Consider the following 24,043-nt stretch of genomic DNA (forward strand, 5'->3'; position numbering starts at 1 on the left):
CCGTCCCGCCTACAACGAAGAGCTTCCCAAAGGGAACCTGAGCTTTTCAGCCGGCACAGTTTGACCTGTGTCTCACCTGAGGAATGCAGCCAAGTGTTTCCCTCTCTCGATTCAATGACCCTGCCCTGCGGCCTTTCCTTGAAAGGACGTCAAGGTCCAAGTGTGCTGTGTACGACATTGCTTGTTGCAGCCACCAGGAGTATTGCACGTGCTCTGGGAACTTCGAGCTCTGCCGGAGCTCTGTGTGCCCACCAGCGGAATTGTATGTGCGATTGGGTACGGATCTAACACGCCGTGATCTCAGTCAGGTGCAGGGCAAGATCTTTCAGACGGCAGAGTGAAACCTGCATTTCACCCTAAGTTTGCGGGCACTTGTTTCTCCCCCTAAGACTCGACTACCCTTCAGGGATATTTCTCTGAGGGGAAGATGTATGTGAAGGGTGAGGGTGGTGCATCAAGCGTCGTGATTAACATTCCTGTCATTTGGCTCTTTCCAGTTCATTGAGAGCGCCGCTCGAGCACCGTGTGCCAAAGGCAACGTGGAAGCCCAGGCGCTGCTGCAGGGAAGGAAATCCTCGTTCCTCACAGAATTTATATATCCGTTTCCCACGAGCTGGATCAACAAAGCCTCACAGCCTCTGCCCAGGCAAAGTACGGAACGTGTCCCTGGGGGCAGGAGGAAACGGCTCTTCCATTTTGGGTAGACTTGCACACAAGCCGGTCTCAAGTTCCATGGGCAAGCTTCTCTGTTGTCATCTACAAATAAGTGGGAAAGCCAGTAGAGGACCTGCACCGCTTGTCTCTTCCTCATCAGAGTATGTATGCATTTGCCACAGGCAAGGTGCAAGTACAGAGTGCTGCGTACTGTGCCTGCAATGTCAGCCAGCTAACCTTCTCCAGCACTGAGTGCTTTCTTCCTCTGCCCATTCACACAACGCGCTTGACCAAGGACTCTGATGTGTTCCTGGAAATGGACTTGACCGGACAGGAAACAGAGCCTATTCGTCCCTCTTAGAATGGGAAGTTTCCCCCGGTATCCTGAGAAACACTTTGAATGGAGCCACCCACAGCATGTTTGTCTCACAGGGTTGAGGACTCTGAAGGAAAGGTAGACTTTTGCCTTTGACACACGGAGGGGTGCGTTTCGTAAACATGGAGAGCTGATATTTCCATTTGCTGTCAGAACTTGACTGCCACCACAGCCGCTGACGAATGTGATCGCAAGGGCTTGCAGACGGCCACTCGCAGCAGGTTTCTCCCTGAAAGCCCATTAGGGAAGCGTTCCTCACCTTCAGAAGCAACGACTACACGCTCTAATGTATCTCGCAGCGAAGACATATTTGAAGTCTAGTGCAGCACTACATTGTTGAAGAGATCAGGAATACTTTGGGCTCTCCGCTGAGGTGTTTGCAAGAAGTGCAAAACCTCTGCGTGCCGAAGGAGAGAAGGCCGGAGGGCTTGACACACTGCTGTGAATTCCTGCTGCCCATCGTAAACGGAATGTGTCGCCCTAAGCTCTGTACTCGCCGAGGTGTGTCAGAGAAGGCCAGTAAGGGCCGGAAGAGGTTGAGAGGGCTAGAGCCCGAGGAGTGTCGGCGAGAGCCCTAAAATCAGCCTACCATGAGCTTCACGGAACGCTGCGTGATGCTCTCTGCGCCAAAGCCATCAAGGGAGTAAGCTGTTCAGACGGCCTGCCAAGGCTGAGTTGTGCCCAGTCAAACTTCCTCTCTCCCATTTACAGGAGGGTATCTCTGGGAACACTGTCCTTGACGTGTATGTATGGCTGGCAGGGGACTGAAACAGGGCGTGAGTTCTCTCCCATGCGTGCTAACAAGCGTGCTGGGATAGGCGGTGTTTCCTCCGTCCTAGCCTGGCAATGGCCACAGCCTGCAAGCAAAGGCCTTCCCGTCCCGCCTACAACGAAGAGCTTCCCAAAGGGAACCTGAGCTTTTCAGCCGGCACAGTTTGACCTGTGTCTCACCTGAGGAATGCAGCCAAGTGTTTCCCTCTCTCGATTCAATGACCCTGCCCTGCGGCCTTTCCTTGAAAGGACGTCAAGGTCCAAGTGTGCTGTGTACGACATTGCTTGTTGCAGCCACCAGGAGGATTGCACGTGCTCTGGGAACTTCGAGCTCTGCCGGAGCTCTGTGTGCCCACCAGCGGAATTGTATGTGCGATTGGGTACGGATCTAACACGCCGTGATCTCAGTCAGGTGCAGGGCAAGATCTTTCAGACGGCAGAGTGAAACCTGCATTTCACCCTAAGTTTGCGGGCACTTGTTTCTCCCCCTAAGACTCGACTACCCTTCAGGGATATTTCTCTGAGGGGAAGATGTATGTGAAGGGTGAGGGTGGTGCATCAAGCGTCGTGATTAACATTCCTGTCATTTGGCTCTTTCCAGTTCATTGAGAGCGCCGCTCGAGCACCGTGTGCCAAAGGCAACGTGGAAGCCCAGGCGCTGCTGCAGGGAAGGAAATCCTCGTTCCTCACAGAATTTATATATCCGTTTCCCACGAGCTGGATCAACAAAGCCTCACAGCCTCTGCCCAGGCAAAGTACGGAACGTGTCCCTGGGGGCAGGAGGAAACGGCTCTTCCATTTTGGGTAGACTTGCACACAAGCCGGTCTCAAGTTCCATGGGCAAGCTTCTCTGTTGTCATCTACAAATAAGTGGGAAAGCCAGTAGAGGACCTGCACCGCTTGTCTCTTCCTCATCAGAGTATGTATGCATTTGCCACAGGCAAGGTGCAAGTACAGAGTGCTGCGTACTGTGCCTGCAATGTCAGCCAGCTAACCTTCTCCAGCACTGAGTGCTTTCTTCCTCTGCCCATTCACACAACGCGCTTGACCAAGGACTCTGATGTGTTCCTGGAAATGGACTTGACCGGACAGGAAACAGAGCCTATTCGTCCCTCTTAGAATGGGAAGTTTCCCCCGGTATCCTGAGAAACACTTTGAATGGAGCCACCCACAGCATGTTTGTCTCACAGGGTTGAGGACTCTGAAGGAAAGGTAGACTTTTGCCTTTGACACACGGAGGGGTGCGTTTCGTAAACATGGAGAGCTGATATTTCCATTTGCTGTCAGAACTTGACTGCCACCACAGCCGCTGACGAATGTGATCGCAAGGGCTTGCAGACGGCCACTCGCAGCAGGTTTCTCCCTGAAAGCCCATTAGGGAAGCGTTCCTCACCTTCAGAAGCAACGACTACACGCTCTAATGTATCTCGCAGCGAAGACATATTTGAAGTCTAGTGCAGCACTACATTGTTGAAGAGATCAGGAATACTTTGGGCTCTCCGCTGAGGTGTTTGCAAGAAGTGCAAAACCTCTGCGTGCCGAAGGAGAGAAGGCCGGAGGGCTTGACACACTGCTGTGAATTCCTGCTGCCCATCGTAAACGGAATGTGTCGCCCTAAGCTCTGTACTCGCCGAGGTGTGTCAGAGAAGGCCAGTAAGGGCCGGAAGAGGTTGAGAGGGCTAGAGCCCGAGGAGTGTCGGCGAGAGCCCTAAAATCAGCCTACCATGAGCTTCACGGAACGCTGCGTGATGCTCTCTGCGCCAAAGCCATCAAGGGAGTAAGCTGTTCAGACGGCCTGCCAAGGCTGAGTTGTGCCCAGTCAAACTTCCTCTCTCCCATTTACAGGAGGGTATCTCTGGGAACACTGTCCTTGACGTGTATGTATGGCTGGCAGGGGACTGAAACAGGGCGTGAGTTCTCTCCCATGCGTGCTAACAAGCGTGCTGGGATAGGCGGTGTTTCCTCCGTCCTAGCCTGGCAATGGCCACAGCCTGCAAGCAAAGGCCTTCCCGTCCCGCCTACAACGAAGAGCTTCCCAAAGGGAACCTGAGCTTTTCAGCCGGCACAGTTTGACCTGTGTCTCACCTGAGGAATGCAGCCAAGTGTTTCCCTCTCTCGATTCAATGACCCTGCCCTGCGGCCTTTCCTTGAAAGGACGTCAAGGTCCAAGTGTGCTGTGTACGACATTGCTTGTTGCAGCCACCAGGAGTATTGCACGTGCTCTGGGAACTTCGAGCTCTGCCGGAGCTCTGTGTGCCCACCAGCGGAATTGTATGTGCGATTGGGTACGGATCTAACACGCCGTGATCTCAGTCAGGTGCAGGGCAAGATCTTTCAGACGGCAGAGTGAAACCTGCATTTCACCCTAAGTTTGCGGGCACTTGTTTCTCCCCCTAAGACTCGACTACCCTTCAGGGATATTTCTCTGAGGGGAAGATGTATGTGAAGGGTGAGGGTGGTGCATCAAGCGTCGTGATTAACATTCCTGTCATTTGGCTCTTTCCAGTTCATTGAGAGCGCCGCTCGAGCACCGTGTGCCAAAGGCAACGTGGAAGCCCAGGCGCTGCTGCAGGGAAGGAAATCCTCGTTCCTCACAGAATTTATATATCCGTTTCCCACGAGCTGGATCAACAAAGCCTCACAGCCTCTGCCCAGGCAAAGTACGGAACGTGTCCCTGGGGGCAGGAGGAAACGGCTCTTCCATTTTGGGTAGACTTGCACACAAGCCGGTCTCAAGTTCCATGGGCAAGCTTCTCTGTTGTCATCTACAAATAAGTGGGAAAGCCAGTAGAGGACCTGCACCGCTTGTCTCTTCCTCATCAGAGTATGTATGCATTTGCCACAGGCAAGGTGCAAGTACAGAGTGCTGCGTACTGTGCCTGCAATGTCAGCCAGCTAACCTTCTCCAGCACTGAGTGCTTTCTTCCTCTGCCCATTCACACAACGCGCTTGACCAAGGACTCTGATGTGTTCCTGGAAATGGACTTGACCGGACAGGAAACAGAGCCTATTCGTCCCTCTTAGAATGGGAAGTTTCCCCCGGTATCCTGAGAAACACTTTGAATGGAGCCACCCACAGCATGTTTGTCTCACAGGGTTGAGGACTCTGAAGGAAAGGTAGACTTTTGCCTTTGACACACGGAGGGGTGCGTTTCGTAAACATGGAGAGCTGATATTTCCATTTGCTGTCAGAACTTGACTGCCACCACAGCCGCTGACGAATGTGATCGCAAGGGCTTGCAGACGGCCACTCGCAGCAGGTTTCTCCCTGAAAGCCCATTAGGGAAGCGTTCCTCACCTTCAGAAGCAACGACTACACGCTCTAATGTATCTCGCAGCGAAGACATATTTGAAGTCTAGTGCAGCACTACATTGTTGAAGAGATCAGGAATACTTTGGGCTCTCCGCTGAGGTGTTTGCAAGAAGTGCAAAACCTCTGCGTGCCGAAGGAGAGAAGGCCGGAGGGCTTGACACACTGCTGTGAATTCCTGCTGCCCATCGTAAACGGAATGTGTCGCCCTAAGCTCTGTACTCGCCGAGGTGTGTCAGAGAAGGCCAGTAAGGGCCGGAAGAGGTTGAGAGGGCTAGAGCCCGAGGAGTGTCGGCGAGAGCCCTAAAATCAGCCTACCATGAGCTTCACGGAACGCTGCGTGATGCTCTCTGCGCCAAAGCCATCAAGGGAGTAAGCTGTTCAGACGGCCTGCCAAGGCTGAGTTGTGCCCAGTCAAACTTCCTCTCTCCCATTTACAGGAGGGTATCTCTGGGAACACTGTCCTTGACGTGTATGTATGGCTGGCAGGGGACTGAAACAGGGCGTGAGTTCTCTCCCATGCGTGCTAACAAGCGTGCTGGGATAGGCGGTGTTTCCTCCGTCCTAGCCTGGCAATGGCCACAGCCTGCAAGCAAAGGCCTTCCCGTCCCGCCTACAACGAAGAGCTTCCCAAAGGGAACCTGAGCTTTTCAGCCGGCACAGTTTGACCTGTGTCTCACCTGAGGAATGCAGCCAAGTGTTTCCCTCTCTCGATTCAATGACCCTGCCCTGCGGCCTTTCCTTGAAAGGACGTCAAGGTCCAAGTGTGCTGTGTACGACATTGCTTGTTGCAGCCACCAGGAGGATTGCACGTGCTCTGGGAACTTCGAGCTCTGCCGGAGCTCTGTGTGCCCACCAGCGGAATTGTATGTGCGATTGGGTACGGATCTAACACGCCGTGATCTCAGTCAGGTGCAGGGCAAGATCTTTCAGACGGCAGAGTGAAACCTGCATTTCACCCTAAGTTTGCGGGCACTTGTTTCTCCCCCTAAGACTCGACTACCCTTCAGGGATATTTCTCTGAGGGGAAGATGTATGTGAAGGGTGAGGGTGGTGCATCAAGCGTCGTGATTAACATTCCTGTCATTTGGCTCTTTCCAGTTCATTGAGAGCGCCGCTCGAGCACCGTGTGCCAAAGGCAACGTGGAAGCCCAGGCGCTGCTGCAGGGAAGGAAATCCTCGTTCCTCACAGAATTTATATATCCGTTTCCCACGAGCTGGATCAACAAAGCCTCACAGCCTCTGCCCAGGCAAAGTACGGAACGTGTCCCTGGGGGCAGGAGGAAACGGCTCTTCCATTTTGGGTAGACTTGCACACAAGCCGGTCTCAAGTTCCATGGGCAAGCTTCTCTGTTGTCATCTACAAATAAGTGGGAAAGCCAGTAGAGGACCTGCACCGCTTGTCTCTTCCTCATCAGAGTATGTATGCATTTGCCACAGGCAAGGTGCAAGTACAGAGTGCTGCGTACTGTGCCTGCAATGTCAGCCAGCTAACCTTCTCCAGCACTGAGTGCTTTCTTCCTCTGCCCATTCACACAACGCGCTTGACCAAGGACTCTGATGTGTTCCTGGAAATGGACTTGACCGGACAGGAAACAGAGCCTATTCGTCCCTCTTAGAATGGGAAGTTTCCCCCGGTATCCTGAGAAACACTTTGAATGGAGCCACCCACAGCATGTTTGTCTCACAGGGTTGAGGACTCTGAAGGAAAGGTAGACTTTTGCCTTTGACACACGGAGGGGTGCGTTTCGTAAACATGGAGAGCTGATATTTCCATTTGCTGTCAGAACTTGACTGCCACCACAGCCGCTGACGAATGTGATCGCAAGGGCTTGCAGACGGCCACTCGCAGCAGGTTTCTCCCTGAAAGCCCATTAGGGAAGCGTTCCTCACCTTCAGAAGCAACGACTACACGCTCTAATGTATCTCGCAGCGAAGACATATTTGAAGTCTAGTGCAGCACTACATTGTTGAAGAGATCAGGAATACTTTGGGCTCTCCGCTGAGGTGTTTGCAAGAAGTGCAAAACCTCTGCGTGCCGAAGGAGAGAAGGCCGGAGGGCTTGACACACTGCTGTGAATTCCTGCTGCCCATCGTAAACGGAATGTGTCGCCCTAAGCTCTGTACTCGCCGAGGTGTGTCAGAGAAGGCCAGTAAGGGCCGGAAGAGGTTGAGAGGGCTAGAGCCCGAGGAGTGTCGGCGAGAGCCCTAAAATCAGCCTACCATGAGCTTCACGGAACGCTGCGTGATGCTCTCTGCGCCAAAGCCATCAAGGGAGTAAGCTGTTCAGACGGCCTGCCAAGGCTGAGTTGTGCCCAGTCAAACTTCCTCTCTCCCATTTACAGGAGGGTATCTCTGGGAACACTGTCCTTGACGTGTATGTATGGCTGGCAGGGGACTGAAACAGGGTGTGAGTTCTCTCCCATGCGTGCTAACAAGCGTGCTGGGATAGGCGGTGTTTCCTCCGTCCTAGCCTGGCAATGGCCACAGCCTGCAAGCAAAGGCCTTCCCGTCCCGCCTACAACGAAGAGCTTCCCAAAGGGAACCTGAGCTTTTCAGCCGGCACAGTTTGACCTGTGTCTCACCTGAGGAATGCAGCCAAGTGTTTCCCTTTCTCGATTCAATGACCCTGCCCTGCGGCCTTTCCTTGAAAGGACGTCAAGGTCCAAGTGTGCTGTGTACGACATTGCTTGTTGCAGCCACCAGGAGTATTGCACGTGCTCTGGGAACTTCGAGCTCTGCCGGAGCTCTGTGTGCCCACCAGCGGAATTGTATGTGCGATTGGGTACGGATCTAACACGCCGTGATCTCAGTCAGGTGCAGGGCAAGATCTTTCAGACGGCAGAGTGAAACCTGCATTTCACCCTAAGTTTGCGGGCACTTGTTTCTCCCCCTAAGACTCGACTACGCTTCAGGGATATTTCTCTGAGGGGAAGATGTATGTGAAGGGTGAGGGTGGTGCATCAAGCGTCGTGATTAACATTCCTGTCATTTGGCTCTTTCCAGTTCATTGAGAGCGCCGCTCGAGCACCGTGTGCCAAAGGCAACGTGGAAGCCCAGGCGCTGCTGCAGGGAAGGAAATCCTCGTTCCTCACAGAATTTATATATCCGTTTCCCACGAGCTGGATCAACAAAGCCTCACAGCCTCTGCCCAGGCAAAGTACGGAACGTGTCCCTGGGGGCAGGAGGAAACGGCTCTTCCATTTTGGGTAGACTTGCACACAAGCCGGTCTCAAGTTCCATGGGCAAGCTTCTCTGTTGTCATCTACAAATAAGTGGGAAAGCCAGTAGAGGACCTGCACCGCTTGTCTCTTCCTCATCAGAGTATGTATGCATTTGCCACAGGCAAGGTGCAAGTACAGAGTGCTGCGTACTGTGCCTGCAATGTCAGCCAGCTAACCTTCTCCAGCACTGAGTGCTTTCTTCCTCTGCCCATTCACACAACGCGCTTGACCAAGGACTCTGATGTGTTCCTGGAAATGGACTTGACCGGACAGGAAACAGAGCCTATTCGTCCCTCTTAGAATGGGAAGTTTCCCCCGGTATCCTGAGAAACACTTTGAATGGAGCCACCCACAGCATGTTTGTCTCACAGGGTTGAGGACTCTGAAGGAAAGGTAGACTTTTGCCTTTGACACACGGAGGGGTGCGTTTCGTAAACATGGAGAGCTGATATTTCCATTTGCTGTCAGAACTTGACTGCCACCACAGCCGCTGACGAATGTGATCGCAAGGGCTTGCAGACGGCCACTCGCAGCAGGTTTCTCCCTGAAAGCCCATTAGGGAAGCGTTCCTCACCTTCAGAAGCAACGACTACACGCTCTAATGTATCTCGCAGCGAAGACATATTTGAAGTCTAGTGCAGCACTACATTGTTGAAGAGATCAGGAATACTTTGGGCTCTCCGCTGAGGTGTTTGCAAGAAGTGCAAAACCTCTGCGTGCCGAAGGAGAGAAGGCCGGAGGGCTTGACACACTGCTGTGAATTCCTGCTGCCCATCGTAAACGGAATGTGTCGCCCTAAGCTCTGTACTCGCCGAGGTGTGTCAGAGAAGGCCAGTAAGGGCCGGAAGAGGTTGAGAGGGCTAGAGCCCGAGGAGTGTCGGCGAGAGCCCTAAAATCAGCCTACCATGAGCTTCACGGAACGCTGCGTGATGCTCTCTGCGCCAAAGCCATCAAGGGAGTAAGCTGTTCAGACGGCCTGCCAAGGCTGAGTTGTGCCCAGTCAAACTTCCTCTCTCCCATTTACAGGAGGGTATCTCTGGGAACACTGTCCTTGACGTGTATGTATGGCTGGCAGGGGACTGAAACAGGGCGTGAGTTCTCTCCCATGCGTGCTAACAAGCGTGCTGGGATAGGCGGTGTTTCCTCCGTCCTAGCCTGGCAATGGCCACAGCCTGCAAGCAAAGGCCTTCCCGTCCCGCCTACAACGAAGAGCTTCCCAAAGGGAACCTGAGCTTTTCAGCCGGCACAGTTTGACCTGTGTCTCACCTGAGGAATGCAGCCAAGTGTTTCCCTCTCTCGATTCAATGACCCTGCCCTGCGGCCTTTCCTTGAAAGGACGTCAAGGTCCAAGTGTGCTGTGTACGACATTGCTTGTTGCAGCCACCAGGAGTATTGCACGTGCTCTGGGAACTTCGAGCTCTGCCGGAGCTCTGTGTGCCCACCAGCGGAATTGTATGTGCGATTGGGTACGGATCTAACACGCCGTGATCTCAGTCAGGTGCAGGGCAAGATCTTTCAGACGGCAGAGTGAAACCTGCATTTCACCCTAAGTTTGCGGGCACTTGTTTCTCCCCCTAAGACTCGACTACGCTTCAGGGATATTTCTCTGAGGGGAAGATGTATGTGAAGGGTGAGGGTGGTGCATCAAGCGTCGTGATTAACATTCCTGTCATTTGGCTCTTTCCAGTTCATTGAGAGCGCCGCTCGAGCACCGTGTGCCAAAGGCAACGTGGAAGCCCAGGCGCTGCTGCAGGGAAGGAAATCCTCGTTCCTCACAGAATTTATATATCCGTTTCCCACGAGCTGGATCAACAAAGCCTCACAGCCTCTGCCCAGGCAAAGTACGGAACGTGTCCCTGGGGGCAGGAGGAAACGGCTCTTCCATTTTGGGTAGACTTGCACACAAGCCGGTCTCAAGTTCCATGGGCAAGCTTCTCTGTTGTCATCTACAAATAAGTGGGAAAGCCAGTAGAGGACCTGCACCGCTTGTCTCTTCCTCATCAGAGTATGTATGCATTTGCCACAGGCAAGGTGCAAGTACAGAGTGCTGCGTACTGTGCCTGCAATGTCAGCCAGCTAACCTTCTCCAGCACTGAGTGCTTTCTTCCTCTGCCCATTCACACAACGCGCTTGACCAAGGACTCTGATGTGTTCCTGGAAATGGACTTGACCGGACAGGAAACAGAGCCTATTCGTCCCTCTTAGAATGGGAAGTTTCCCCCGGTATCCTGAGAAACACTTTGAATGGAGCCACCCACAGCATGTTTGTCTCACAGGGTTGAGGACTCTGAAGGAAAGGTAGACTTTTGCCTTTGACACACGGAGGGGTGCGTTTCGTAAACATGGAGAGCTGATATTTCCATTTGCTGTCAGAACTTGACTGCCACCACAGCCGCTGACGAATGTGATCGCAAGGGCTTGCAGACGGCCACTCGCAGCAGGTTTCTCCCTGAAAGCCCATTAGGGAAGCGTTCCTCACCTTCAGAAGCAACGACTACACGCTCTAATGTATCTCGCAGCGAAGACATATTTGAAGTCTAGTGCAGCACTACATTGTTGAAGAGATCAGGAATACTTTGGGCTCTCCGCTGAGGTGTTTGCAAGAAGTGCAAAACCTCTGCGTGCCGAAGGAGAGAAGGCCGGAGGGCTTGACACACTGCTGTGAATTCCTGCTGCCCATCGTAAACGGAATGTGTCGCCCTAAGCTCTGTACTCGCCGAGGTGTGTCAGAGAAGGCCAGTAAGGGCCGGAAGAGGTTGAGAGGGCTAGAGCCCGAGGAGTGTCGGCGAGAGCCCTAAAATCAGCCTACCATGAGCTTCACGGAACGCTGCGTGATGCTCTCTGCGCCAAAGCCATCAAGGGAGTAAGCTGTTCAGACGGCCTGCCAAGGCTGAGTTGTGCCCAGTCAAACTTCCTCTCTCCCATTTACAGGAGGGTATCTCTGGGAACACTGTCCTTGACGTGTATGTATGGCTGGCAGGGGACTGAAACAGGGCGTGAGTTCTCTCCCATGCGTGCTAACAAGCGTGCTGGGATAGGCGGTGTTTCCTCCGTCCTAGCCTGGCAATGGCCACAGCCTGCAAGCAAAGGCCTTCCCGTCCCGCCTACAACGAAGAGCTTCCCAAAGGGAACCTGAGCTTTTCAGCCGGCACAGTTTGACCTGTGTCTCACCTGAGGAATGCAGCCAAGTGTTTCCCTCTCTCGATTCAATGACCCTGCCCTGCGGCCTTTCCTTGAAAGGACGTCAAGGTCCAAGTGTGCTGTGTACGACATTGCTTGTTGCAGCCACCAGGAGTATTGCACGTGCTCTGGGAACTTCGAGCTCTGCCGGAGCTCTGTGTGCCCACCAGCGGAATTGTATGTGCGATTGGGTACGGATCTAACACGCCGTGATCTCAGTCAGGTGCAGGGCAAGATCTTTCAGACGGCAGAGTGAAACCTGCATTTCACCCTAAGTTTGCGGGCACTTGTTTCTCCCCCTAAGACTCGACTACCCTTCAGGGATATTTCTCTGAGGGGAAGATGTATGTGAAGGGTGAGGGTGGTGCATCAAGCGTCGTGATTAACATTCCTGTCATTTGGCTCTTTCCAGTTCATTGAGAGCGCCGCTCGAGCACCGTGTGCCAAAGGCAACGTGGAAGCCCAGGCGCTGCTGCAGGGAAGGAAATCCTCGTTCCTCACAGAATTTATATATCCGTTTCCCACGAGCTGGATCAACAAAGCCTCACAGCCTCTGCCCAGGCAAAGTACGGAACGTGTCCCTGGGGGCAGGAGGAAACGGCTCTTCCATTTTGGGTAGACTTGCACACAAGCCGGTCTCAAGTTCCATGGGCAAGCTTCTCTGTTGTCATCTACAAATAAGTGGGAAAGCCAGTAGAGGACCTGCACCGCTTGTCTCTTCCTCATCAGAGTATGTATGCATTTGCCACAGGCAAGGTGCAAGTACAGAGTGCTGCGTACTGTGCCTGCAATGTCAGCCAGCTAACCTTCTCCAGCACTGAGTGCTTTCTTCCTCTGCCCATTCACACAACGCGCTTGACCAAGGACTCTGATGTGTTCCTGGAAATGGACTTGACCGGACAGGAAACAGAGCCTATTCGTCCCTCTTAGAATGGGAAGTTTCCCCCGGTATCCTGAGAAACACTTTGAATGGAGCCACCCACACCATGTTTGTCTCACAGGGTTGAGGACTCTGAAGGAAAGGTAGACTTTTGCCTTTGACACACGGAGGGGTGCGTTTCGTAAACATGGAGAGCTGATATTTCCATTTGCTGTCAGAACTTGACTGCCACCACAGCCGCTGACGAATGTGATCGCAAGGGCTTGCAGACGGCCACTCGCAGCAGGTTTCTCCCTGAAAGCCCATTAGGGAAGCGTTCCTCACCTTCAGAAGCAACGACTTCACGCTCTAATGTATCTCGCAGCGAAGACATATTTGAAGTCTAGTGCAGCACTACATTGTTGAAGAGATCAGGAATACTTTGGGCTCTCCGCTGAGGTGTTTGCAAGAAGTGCAAAACCTCTGCGTGCCGAAGGAGAGAAGGCCGGAGGGCTTGACACACTGCTGTGAATTCCTGCTGCCCATCGTAAACGGAATGTGTCGCCCTAAGCTCTGTACTCGCCGAGGTGTGTCAGAGAAGGCCAGTAAGGGCCGGAAGAGGTTGAGAGGGCTAGAGCCCGAGGAGTGTCGGCGAGAGCCCTAAAATCAGCCTACCATGAGCTTCACGGAACGCTGCGTGATGCTCTCTGCGCCAAAGCCATCAAGGGAGTAAGCTGTTCAGACGGCCTGCCAAGGCTGAGTTGTGCCCAGTCAAACTTCCTCTCTCCCATTTACAGGAGGGTATCTCTGGGAACACTGTCCTTGACGTGTATGTATGGCTGGCAGGGGACTGAAACAGGGCGTGAGTTCTCTCCCATGCGTGCTAACAAGCGTGCTGGGATAGGCGGTGTTTCCTCCGTCCTAGCCTGGCAATGGCCACAGCCTGCAAGCAAAGGCCTTCCCGTCCCGCCTACAACGAAGAGCTTCCCAAAGGGAACCTGAGCTTTTCAGCCGGCACAGTTTGACCTGTGTCTCACCTGAGGAATGCAGCCAAGTGTTTCCCTCTCTCGATTCAATGACCCTGCCCTGCGGCCTTTCCTTGAAAGGACGTCAAGGTCCAAGTGTGCTGTGTACGACATTGCTTGTTGCAGCCACCAGGAGTATTGCACGTGCTCTGGGAACTTCGAGCTCTGCCGGAGCTCTGTGTGCCCACCAGCGGAATTGTATGTGCGATTGGGTACGGATCTAACACGCCGTGATCTCAGTCAGGTGCAGGGCAAGATCTTTCAGACGGCAGAGTGAAACCTGCATTTCACCCTAAGTTTGCGGGCACTTGTTTCTCCCCCTAAGACTCGACTACCCTTCAGGGATATTTCTCTGAGGGGAAGATGTATGTGAAGGGTGAGGGTGGTGCATCAAGCGTCGTGATTAACATTCCTGTCATTTGGCTCTTTCCAGTTCATTGAGAGCGCCGCTCGAGCACCGTGTGCCAAAGGCAACGTGGAAGCCCAGGCACTGCTGCAGGGAAGGAAATCCTCGTTCCTCACAGAATTTATATATCCGTTTCCCACGAGCTGGATCAACAAAGCCTCACAGCCTCTGCCCAGGCAAAGTACGGAACGTGTCCCTGGGGGCAGGAGGAAACGGCTCTTCCATTTTGGGTAGACTTGCACACAAGCCGGTCTCAAGTTCCATGGGCAAGCTTCTCTGTTGTCATCTACAAATAAGTGGGAAAGCCAGTAGAGGACCTGCACCGCTTGTCTCTTCCTCATCAGAGTATGTATGCATTTGCCACAGGCAAGGTGCAAGTACAGAGTGCTGCGTACTGTGCCTGCAATGTCAGCCAGCTAACCTTCTCCAGCACTGAGTGCTTTCTTCCTCTGCCCATTCACACAACGCGCTTGACCAAGGACTCTGATGTGTTCCTGGAAATGGACTTGACCGGACAGGAAACAGAGCCTATTCGTCCCTCTTAGAATGGGAAGTTTCCCCCGGTATCCTGAGAAACACTTTGAATGGAGCCACCCACAGCATGTTTGTCTCACAGGGTTGAGGACTCTGAAGGAAAGGTAGACTTTTGCCTTTGACACACGGAGGGGTGCGTTTCGTAAACATGGAGAGCTGATATTTCCATTTGCTGTCAGAACTTGACTGCCACCACAGCCGCTGACGAATGTGATCGCAAGGGCTTGCAGACGGCCACTCGCAGCAGGTTTCTCCCTGAAAGCCCATTAGGGAAGCGTTCCTCACCTTCAGAAGCAACGACTACACGCTCTAATGTATCTCGCAGCGAAGACATATTTGAAGTCTAGTGCAGCACTACATTGTTGAAGAGATCAGGAATACTTTGGGCTCTCCGCTGAGGTGTTTGCAAGAAGTGCAAAACCTCTGCGTGCCGAAGGAGAGAAGGCCGGAGGGCTTGACACACTGCTGTGAATTCCTGCTGCCCATCGTAAACGGAATGTGTCGCCCTAAGCTCTGTACTCGCCGAGGTGTGTCAGAGAAGGCCAGTAAGGGCCGGAAGAGGTTGAGAGGGCTAGAGCCCGAGGAGTGTCGGCGAGAGCCCTAAAATCAGCCTACCATGAGCTTCACGGAACGCTGCGTGATGCTCTCTGCGCCAAAGCCATCAAGGGAGTAAGCTGTTCAGACGGCCTGCCAAGGCTGAGTTGTGCCCAGTCAAACTTCCTCTCTCCCATTTACAGGAGGGTATCTCTGGGAACACTGTCCTTGACGTGTATGTATGGCTGGCAGGGGACTGAAACAGGGCGTGAGTTCTCTCCCATGCGTGCTAACAAGCGTGCTGGGATAGGCGGTGTTTCCTCCGTCCTAGCCTGGCAATGGCCACAGCCTGCAAGCAAAGGCCTTCCCGTCCCGCCTACAACGAAGAGCTTCCCAAAGGGAACCTGAGCTTTTCAGCCGGCACAGTTTGACCTGTGTCTCACCTGAGGAATGCAGCCAAGTGTTTCCCTCTCTCGATTCAATGACCCTGCCCTGCGGCCTTTCCTTGAAAGGACGTCAAGGTCCAAGTGTGCTGTGTACGACATTGCTTGTTGCAGCCACCAGGAGTATTGCACGTGCTCTGGGAACTTCGAGCTCTGCCGGAGCTCTGTGTGCCCACCAGCGGAATTGTATGTGCGATTGGGTACGGATCTAACACGCCGTGATCTCAGTCAGGTGCAGGGCAAGATCTTTCAGACGGCAGAGTGAAACCTGCATTTCACCCTAAGTTTGCGGGCACTTGTTTCTCCCCCTAAGACTCGACTACCCTTCAGGGATATTTCTCTGAGGGGAAGATGTATGTGAAGGGTGAGGGTGGTGCATCAAGCGTCGTGATTAACATTCCTGTCATTTGGCTCTTTCCAGTTCATTGAGAGCGCCGCTCGAGCACCGTGTGCCAAAGGCAACGTGGAAGCCCAGGCGCTGCTGCAGGGAAGGAAATCCTCGTTCCTCACAGAATTTATATATCCGTTTCCCACGAGCTGGATCAACAAAGCCTCACAGCCTCTGCCCAGGCAAAGTACGGAACGTGTCCCTGGGGGCAGGAGGAAACGGCTCTTCCATTTTGGGTAGACTTGCACACAAGCCGGTCTCAAGTTCCATGGGCAAGCTTCTCTGTTGTCATCTACAAATAAGTGGGAAAGCCAGTAGAGGACCTGCACCGCTTGTCTCTTCCTCATCAGAGTATGTATGCATTTGCCACAGGCAAGGTGCAAGTACAGAGTGCTGCGTACTGTGCCTGCAATGTCAGCCAGCTAACCTTCTCCAGCACTGAGTGCTTTCTTCCTCTGCCCATTCACACAACGCGCTTGACCAAGGACTCTGATGTGTTCCTGGAAATGGACTTGACCGGACAGGAAACAGAGCCTATTCGTCCCTCTTAGAATGGGAAGTTTCCCCCGGTATCCTGAGAAACACTTTGAATGGAGCCACCCACAGCATGTTTGTCTCACAGGGTTGAGGACTCTGAAGGAAAGGTAGACTTTTGCCTTTGACACACGGAGGGGTGCGTTTCGTAAACATGGAGAGCTGATATTTCCATTTGCTGTCAGAACTTGACTGCCACCACAGCCGCTGACGAATGTGATCGCAAGGGCTTGCAGACGGCCACTCGCAGCAGGTTTCTCCCTGAAAGCCCATTAGGGAAGCGTTCCTCACCTTCAGAAGCAACGACTACACGCTCTAATGTATCTCGCAGCGAAGACATATTTGAAGTCTAGTGCAGCACTACATTGTTGAAGAGATCAGGAATACTTTGGGCTCTCCGCTGAGGTGTTTGCAAGAAGTGCAAAACCTCTGCGTGCCGAAGGAGAGAAGGCCGGAGGGCTTGACACACTGCTGTGAATTCCTGCTGCCCATCGTAAACGGAATGTGTCGCCCTAAGCTCTGTACTCGCCGAGGTGTGTCAGAGAAGGCCAGTAAGGGCCGGAAGAGGTTGAGAGGGCTAGAGCCCGAGGAGTGTCGGCGAGAGCCCTAAAATCAGCCTACCATGAGCTTCACGGAACGCTGCGTGATGCTCTCTGCGCCAAAGCCATCAAGGGAGTAAGCTGTTCAGACGGCCTGCCAAGGCTGAGTTGTGCCCAGTCAAACTTCCTCTCTCCCATTTACAGGAGGGTATCTCTGGGAACACTGTCCTTGACGTGTATGTATGGCTGGCAGGGGACTGAAACAGGGCGTGAGTTCTCTCCCATGCGTGCTAACAAGCGTGCTGGGATAGGCGGTGTTTCCTCCGTCCTAGCCTGGCAATGGCCACAGCCTGCAAGCAAAGGCCTTCCCGTCCCGCCTACAACGAAGAGCTTCCCAAAGGGAACCTGAGCTTTTCAGCCGGCACAGTTTGACCTGTGTCTCACCTGAGGAATGCAGCCAAGTGTTTCCCTCTCTCGATTCAATGACCCTGCCCTGCGGCCTTTCCTTGAAAGGAAGTCAAGGTCCAAGTGTGCTGTGTACGACATTGCTTGTTGCAGCCACCAGGAGTATTGCACGTGCTCTGGGAACTTCGAGCTCTGCCGGAGCTCTGTGTGCCCACCAGCGGAATTGTATGTGCGATTGGGTACGGATCTAACACGCCGTGATCTCAGTCAGGTGCAGGGCAAGATCTTTCAGACGGCAGAGTGAAACCTGCATTTCACCCTAAGTTTGCGGGCACTTGTTTCTCCCCCTAAGACTCGACTACCCTTCAGGGATATTTCTCTGAGGGGAAGATGTATGTGAAGGGTGAGGGTGGTGCATCAAGCGTCGTGATTAACATTCCTGTCATTTGGCTCTTTCCAGTTCATTGAGAGCGCCGCTCGAGCACCGTGTGCCAAAGGCAACGTGGAAGCCCAGGCGCTGCTGCAGGGAAGGAAATCCTCGTTCCTCACAGAATTTATATATCCGTTTCCCACGAGCTGGATCAACAAAGCCTCACAGCCTCTGCCCAGGCAAAGTACGGAACGTGTCCCTGGGGGCAGGAGGAAACGGCTCTTCCATTTTGGGTAGACTTGCACACAAGCCGGTCTCAAGTTCCATGGGCAAGCTTCTCTGTTGTCATCTACAAATAAGTGGGAAAGCCAGTAGAGGACCTGCACCGCTTGTCTCTTCCTCATCAGAGTATGTATGCATTTGCCACAGGCAAGGTGCAAGTACAGAGTGCTGCGTACTGTGCCTGCAATGTCAGCCAGCTAACCTTCTCCAGCACTGAGTGCTTTCTTCCTCTGCCCATTCACACAACGCGCTTGACCAAGGACTCTGATGTGTTCCTGGAAATGGACTTGACCGGACAGGAAACAGAGCCTATTCGTCCCTCTTAGAATGGGAAGTTTCCCCCGGTATCCTGAGAAACACTTTGAATGGAGCCACCCACACCATGTTTGTCTCACAGGGTTGAGGACTCTGAAGGAAAGGTAGACTTTTGCCTTTGACACACGGAGGGGTGCGTTTCGTAAACATGGAGAGCTGATATTTCCATTTGCTGTCAGAACTTGACTGCCACCACAGCCGCTGACGAATGTGATCGCAAGGGCTTGCAGACGGCCACTCGCAGCAGGTTTCTCCCTGAAAGCCCATTAGGGAAGCGTTCCTCACCTTCAGAAGCAACGACTACACGCTCTAATGTATCTCGCAGCGAAGACATATTTGAAGTCTAGTGCAGCACTACATTGTTGAAGAGATCAGGAATACTTTGGGCTCTCCGCTGAGGTGTTTGCAAGAAGTGCAAAACCTCTGCGTGCCGAAGGAGAGAAGGCCGGAGGGCTTGACACACTGCTGTGAATTCCTGCTGCCCATCGTAAACGGAATGTGTCGCCCTAAGCTCTGTACTCGCCGAGGTGTGTCAGAGAAGGCCAGTAAGGGCCGGAAGAGGTTGAGAGGGCTAGAGCCCAAGGAGTGTCGGCGAGAGCCCTAAAATCAGCCTACCATGAGCTTCACGGAACGCTGCGTGATGCTCTCTGCGCCAAAGCCATCAAGGGAGTAAGCTGTTCAGACGGCCTGCCAAGGCTGAGTTGTGCCCAGTCAAACTTCCTCTCTCCCATTTACAGGAAGGTATCTCTGGGAACACTGTCCTTGACGTGTATGTATGGCTGGCAGGGGACTGAAACAGGGCGTGAGTTCTCTCCCATGCGTGCTAACAAGCGTGCTGGGATAGGCGGTGTTTCCTCCGTCCTAGCCTGGCAATGGCCACAGCCTGCAAGCAAAGGCCTTCCCGTCCCGCCTACAACGAAGAGCTTCCCAAAGGGAACCTGAGCTTTTCAGCCGGCACAGTTTGACCTGTGTCTCACCTGAGGAATGCAGCCAAGTGTTTCCCTCTCTCGATTCAATGACCCTGCCCTGCGGCCTTTCCTTGAAAGGAAGTCAAGGTCCAAGTGTGCTGTGTACGACATTGCTTGTTGCAGCCACCAGGAGTATTGCACGTGCTCTGGGAACTTCGAGCTCTGCCGGAGCTCTGTGTGCCCACCAGCGGAATTGTATGTGCGATTGGGTACGGATCTAACACGCCGTGATCTCAGTCAGGTGCAGGGCAAGATCTTTCAGACGGCAGAGTGAAACCTGCATTTCACCCTAAGTTTGCGGGCACTTGTTTCTCCCCCTAAGACTCGACTACCCTTCAGGGATATTTCTCTGAGGGGAAGATGTATGTGAAGGGTGAGGGTGGTGCATCAAGCGTCGTGATTAACATTCCTGTCATTTGGCTCTTTCCAGTTCATTGAGAGCGCCGCTCGAGCACCGTGTGCCAAAGGCAACGTGGAAGCCCAGGCGCTGCTGCAGGGAAGGAAATCCTCGTTCCTCACAGAATTTATATATCCGTTTCCCACGAGCTGGATCAACAAAGCCTCACAGCCTCTGCCCAGGCAAAGTACGGAACGTGTCCCTGGGGGCAGGAGGAAACGGCTCTTCCATTTTGGGTAGACTTGCACACAAGCCGGTCTCAAGTTCCATGGGCAAGCTTCTCTGTTGTCATCTACAAATAAGTGGGAAAGCCAGTAGAGGACCTGCACCGCTTGTCTCTTCCTCATCAGAGTATGTATGCATTTGCCACAGGCAAGGTGCAAGTACAGAGTGCTGCGTACTGTGCCTGCAATGTCAGCCAGCTAACCTTCTCCAGCACTGAGTGCTTTCTTCCTCTGCCCATTCACACAACGCGCTTGACCAAGGACTCTGATGTGTTCCTGGAAATGGACTTGACCGGACAGGAAACAGAGCCTATTCGTCCCTCTTAGAATGGGAAGTTTCCCCCGGTATCCTGAGAAACACTTTGAATGGAGCCACCCACACCATGTTTGTCTCACAGGGTTGAGGACTCTGAAGGAAAGGTAGACTTTTGCCTTTGACACACGGAGGGGTGCGTTTCGTAAACATGGAGAGCTGATATTTCCATTTGCTGTCAGAACTTGACTGCCACCACAGCCGCTGACGAATGTGATCGCAAGGGCTTGCAGACGGCCACTCGCAGCAGGTTTCTCCCTGAAAGCCCATTAGGGAAGCGTTCCTCACCTTCAGAAGCAACGACTACACGCTCTAATGTATCTCGCAGCGAAGACATATTTGAAGTCTAGTGCAGCACTACATTGTTGAAGAGATCAGGAATACTTTGGGCTCTCCGCTGAGGTGTTTGCAAGAAGTGCAAAACCTCTGCGTGCCGAAGGAGAGAAGGCCGGAGGGCTTGACACACTGCTGTGAATTCCTGCTGCCCATCGTAAACGGAATGTGTCGCCCTAAGCTCTGTACTCGCCGAGGTGTGTCAGAGAAGGCCAGTAAGGGCCGGAAGAGGTTGAGAGGGCTAGAGCCCAAGGAGTGTCGGCGAGAGCCCTAAAATCAGCCTACCATGAGCTTCACGGAACGCTGCGTGATGCTCTCTGCGCCAAAGCCATCAAGGGAGTAAGCTGTTCAGACGGCCTGCCAAGGCTGAGTTGTGCCCAGTCAAACTTCCTCTCTCCCATTTACAGGAAGGTATCTCTGGGAACACTGTCCTTGACGTGTATGTATGGCTGGCAGGGGACTGAAACAGGGCGTGAGTTCTCTCCCATGCGTGCTAACAAGCGTGCTGGGATAGGCGGTGTTTCCTCCGTCCTAGCCTGGCAATGGCCACAGCCTGCAAGCAAAGGCCTTCCCGTCCCGCCTACAACGAAGAGCTTCCCAAAGGGAACCTGAGCTTTTCAGCCGGCACAGTTTGACCTGTGTCTCACCTGAGGAATGCAGCCAAGTGTTTCCCTCTCTCGATTCAATGACCCTGCCCTGCGGCCTTTCCTTGAAAGGAAGTCAAGGTCCAAGTGTGCTGTGTACGACATTGCTTGTTGCAGCCACCAGGAGTATTGCACGTGCTCTGGGAACTTCGAGCTCTGCCGGAGCTCTGTGTGCCCACCAGCGGAATTGTATGTGCGATTGGGTACGGATCTAACACGCCGTGATCTCAGTCAGGTGCAGGGCAAGATCTTTCAGACGGCAGAGTGAAACCTGCATTTCACCCTAAGTTTGCGGGCACTTGTTTCTCCCCCTAAGACTCGACTACCCTTCAGGGATATTTCTCTGAGGGGAAGATGTATGTGAAGGGTGAGGGTGGTGCATCAAGCGTCGTGATTAACATTCCTGTCATTTGGCTCTTTCCAGTTCATTGAGAGCGCCGCTCGAGCACCGTGTGCCAAAGGCAACGTGGAAGCCCAGGCGCTGCTGCAGGGAAGGAAATCCTCGTTCCTCACAGAATTTATATATCCGTTTCCCACGAGCTGGATCAACAAAGCCTCACAGCCTCTGCCCAGGCAAAGTACGGAACGTGTCCCTGGGGGCAGGAGGAAACGGCTCTTCCATTTTGGGTAGACTTGCACACAAGCCGGTCTCAAGTTCCATGGGCAAGCTTCTCTGTTGTCATCTACAAATAAGTGGGAAAGCCAGTAGAGGACCTGCACCGCTTGTCTCTTCCTCATCAGAGTATGTATGCATTTGCCACAGGCAAGGTGCAAGTACAGAGTGCTGCGTACTGTGCCTGCAATGTCAGCCAGCTAACCTTCTCCAGCACTGAGTGCTTTCTTCCTCTGCCCATTCACACAACGCGCTTGACCAAGGACTCTGATGTGTTCCTGGAAATGGACTTGACCGGACAGGAAACAGAGCCTATTCGTCCCTCTTAGAATGGGAAGTTTCCCCCGGTATCCTGAGAAACACTTTGAATGGAGCCACCCACACCATGTTTGTCTCACAGGGTTGAGGACTCTGAAGGAAAGGTAGACTTTTGCCTTTGACACACGGAGGGGTGCGTTTCGTAAACATGGAGAGCTGATATTTCCATTTGCTGTCAGAACTTGACTGCCACCACAGCCGCTGACGAATGTGATCGCAAGGGCTTGCAGACGGCCACTCGCAGCAGGTTTCTCCCTGAAAGCCCATTAGGGAAGCGTTCCTCACCTTCAGAAGCAACGACTACACGCTCTAATGTATCTCGCAGCGAAGACATATTTGAAGTCTAGTGCAGCACTACATTGTTGAAGAGATCAGGAATACTTTGGGCTCTCCGCTGAGGTGTTTGCAAGAAGTGCAAAACCTCTGCGTGCCGAAGGAGAGAAGGCCGGAGGGCTTGACACACTGCTGTGAATTCCTGCTGCCCATCGTAAACGGAATGTGTCGCCCTAAGCTCTGTACTCGCCGAGGTGTGTCAGAGAAGGCCAGTAAGGGCCGGAAGAGGTTGAGAGGGCTAGAGCCCGAGGAGTGTCGGCGAGAGCCCTAAAATCAGCCTACCATGAGCTTCACGGAACGCTGCGTGATGCTCTCTGCGCCAAAGCCATCAAGGGAGTAAGCTGTTCAGACGGCCTGCCAAGGCTGAGTTGTGCCCAGTCAAACTTCCTCTCTCCCATTTACAGGAAGGTATCTCTGGGAACACTGTCCTTGACGTGTATGTATGGCTGGCAGGGGACTGAAACAGGGCGTGAGTTCTCTCCCATGCGTGCTAACAAGCGTGCTGGGATAGGCGGTGTTTCCTCCGTCCTAGCCTGGCAATGGCCACAGCCTGCAAGCAAAGGCCTTCCCGTCCCGCCTACAACGAAGAGCTTCCCAAAGGGAACCTGAGCTTTTCAGCCGGCACAGTTTGACCTGTGTCTCACCTGAGGAATGCAGCCAAGTGTTTCCCTCTCTCGATTCAATGACCCTGCCCTGCGGCCTTTCCTTGAAAGGAAGTCAAGGTCCAAGTGTGCTGTGTACGACATTGCTTGTTGCAGCCACCAGGAGTATTGCACGTGCTCTGGGAACTTCGAGCTCTGCCGGAGCTCTGTGTGCCCACCAGCGGAATTGTATGTGCGATTGGGTACGGATCTAACACGCCGTGATCTCAGTCAGGTGCAGGGCAAGATCTTTCAGACGGCAGAGTGAAACCTGCATTTCACCCTAAGTTTGCGGGCACTTGTTTCTCCCCCTAAGACTCGACTACCCTTCAGGGATATTTCTCTGAGGGGAAGATGTATGTGAAGGGTGAGGGTGGTGCATCAAGCGTCGTGATTAACATTCCTGTCATTTGGCTCTTTCCAGTTCATTGAGAGCGCCGCTCGAGCACCGTGTGCCAAAGGCAACGTGGAAGCCCAGGCGCTGCTGCAGGGAAGGAAATCCTCGTTCCTCACAGAATTTATATATCCGTTTCCCACGAGCTGGATCAACAAAGCCTCACAGCCTCTGCCCAGGCAAAGTACGGAACGTGTCCCTGGGGGCAGGAGGAAACGGCTCTTCCATTTTGGGTAGACTTGCACACAAGCCGGTCTCAAGTTCCATGGGCAAGCTTCTCTGTTGTCATCTACAAATAAGTGGGAAAGCCAGTAGAGGACCTGCACCGCTTGTCTCTTCCTCATCAGAGTATGTATGCATTTGCCACAGGCAAGGTGCAAGTACAGAGTGCTGCGTACTGTGCCTGCAATGTCAGCCAGCTAACCTTCTCCAGCACTGAGTGCTTTCTTCCTCTGCCCATTCACACAACGCGCTTGACCAAGGACTCTGATGTGTTCCTGGAAATGGACTTGACCGGACAGGAAACAGAGCCTATTCGTCCCTCTTAGAATGGGAAGTTTCCCCCGGTATCCTGAGAAACACTTTGAATGGAGCCACCCACAGCATGTTTGTCTCACAGGGTTGAGGACTCTGAAGGAAAGGTAGACTTTTGCCTTTGACACACGGAGGGGTGCGTTTCGTAAACATGGAGAACTGATATTTCCATTTGCTGTCAG

The sequence above is a fragment of the Eubalaena glacialis genome, chromosome 19 (genome assembly GCF_028564815.1).
Source record: "Eubalaena glacialis isolate mEubGla1 chromosome 19, mEubGla1.1.hap2.+ XY, whole genome shotgun sequence".
In the NCBI taxonomy this organism is placed as follows: domain Eukaryota; kingdom Metazoa; phylum Chordata; class Mammalia; order Artiodactyla; family Balaenidae; genus Eubalaena; species Eubalaena glacialis.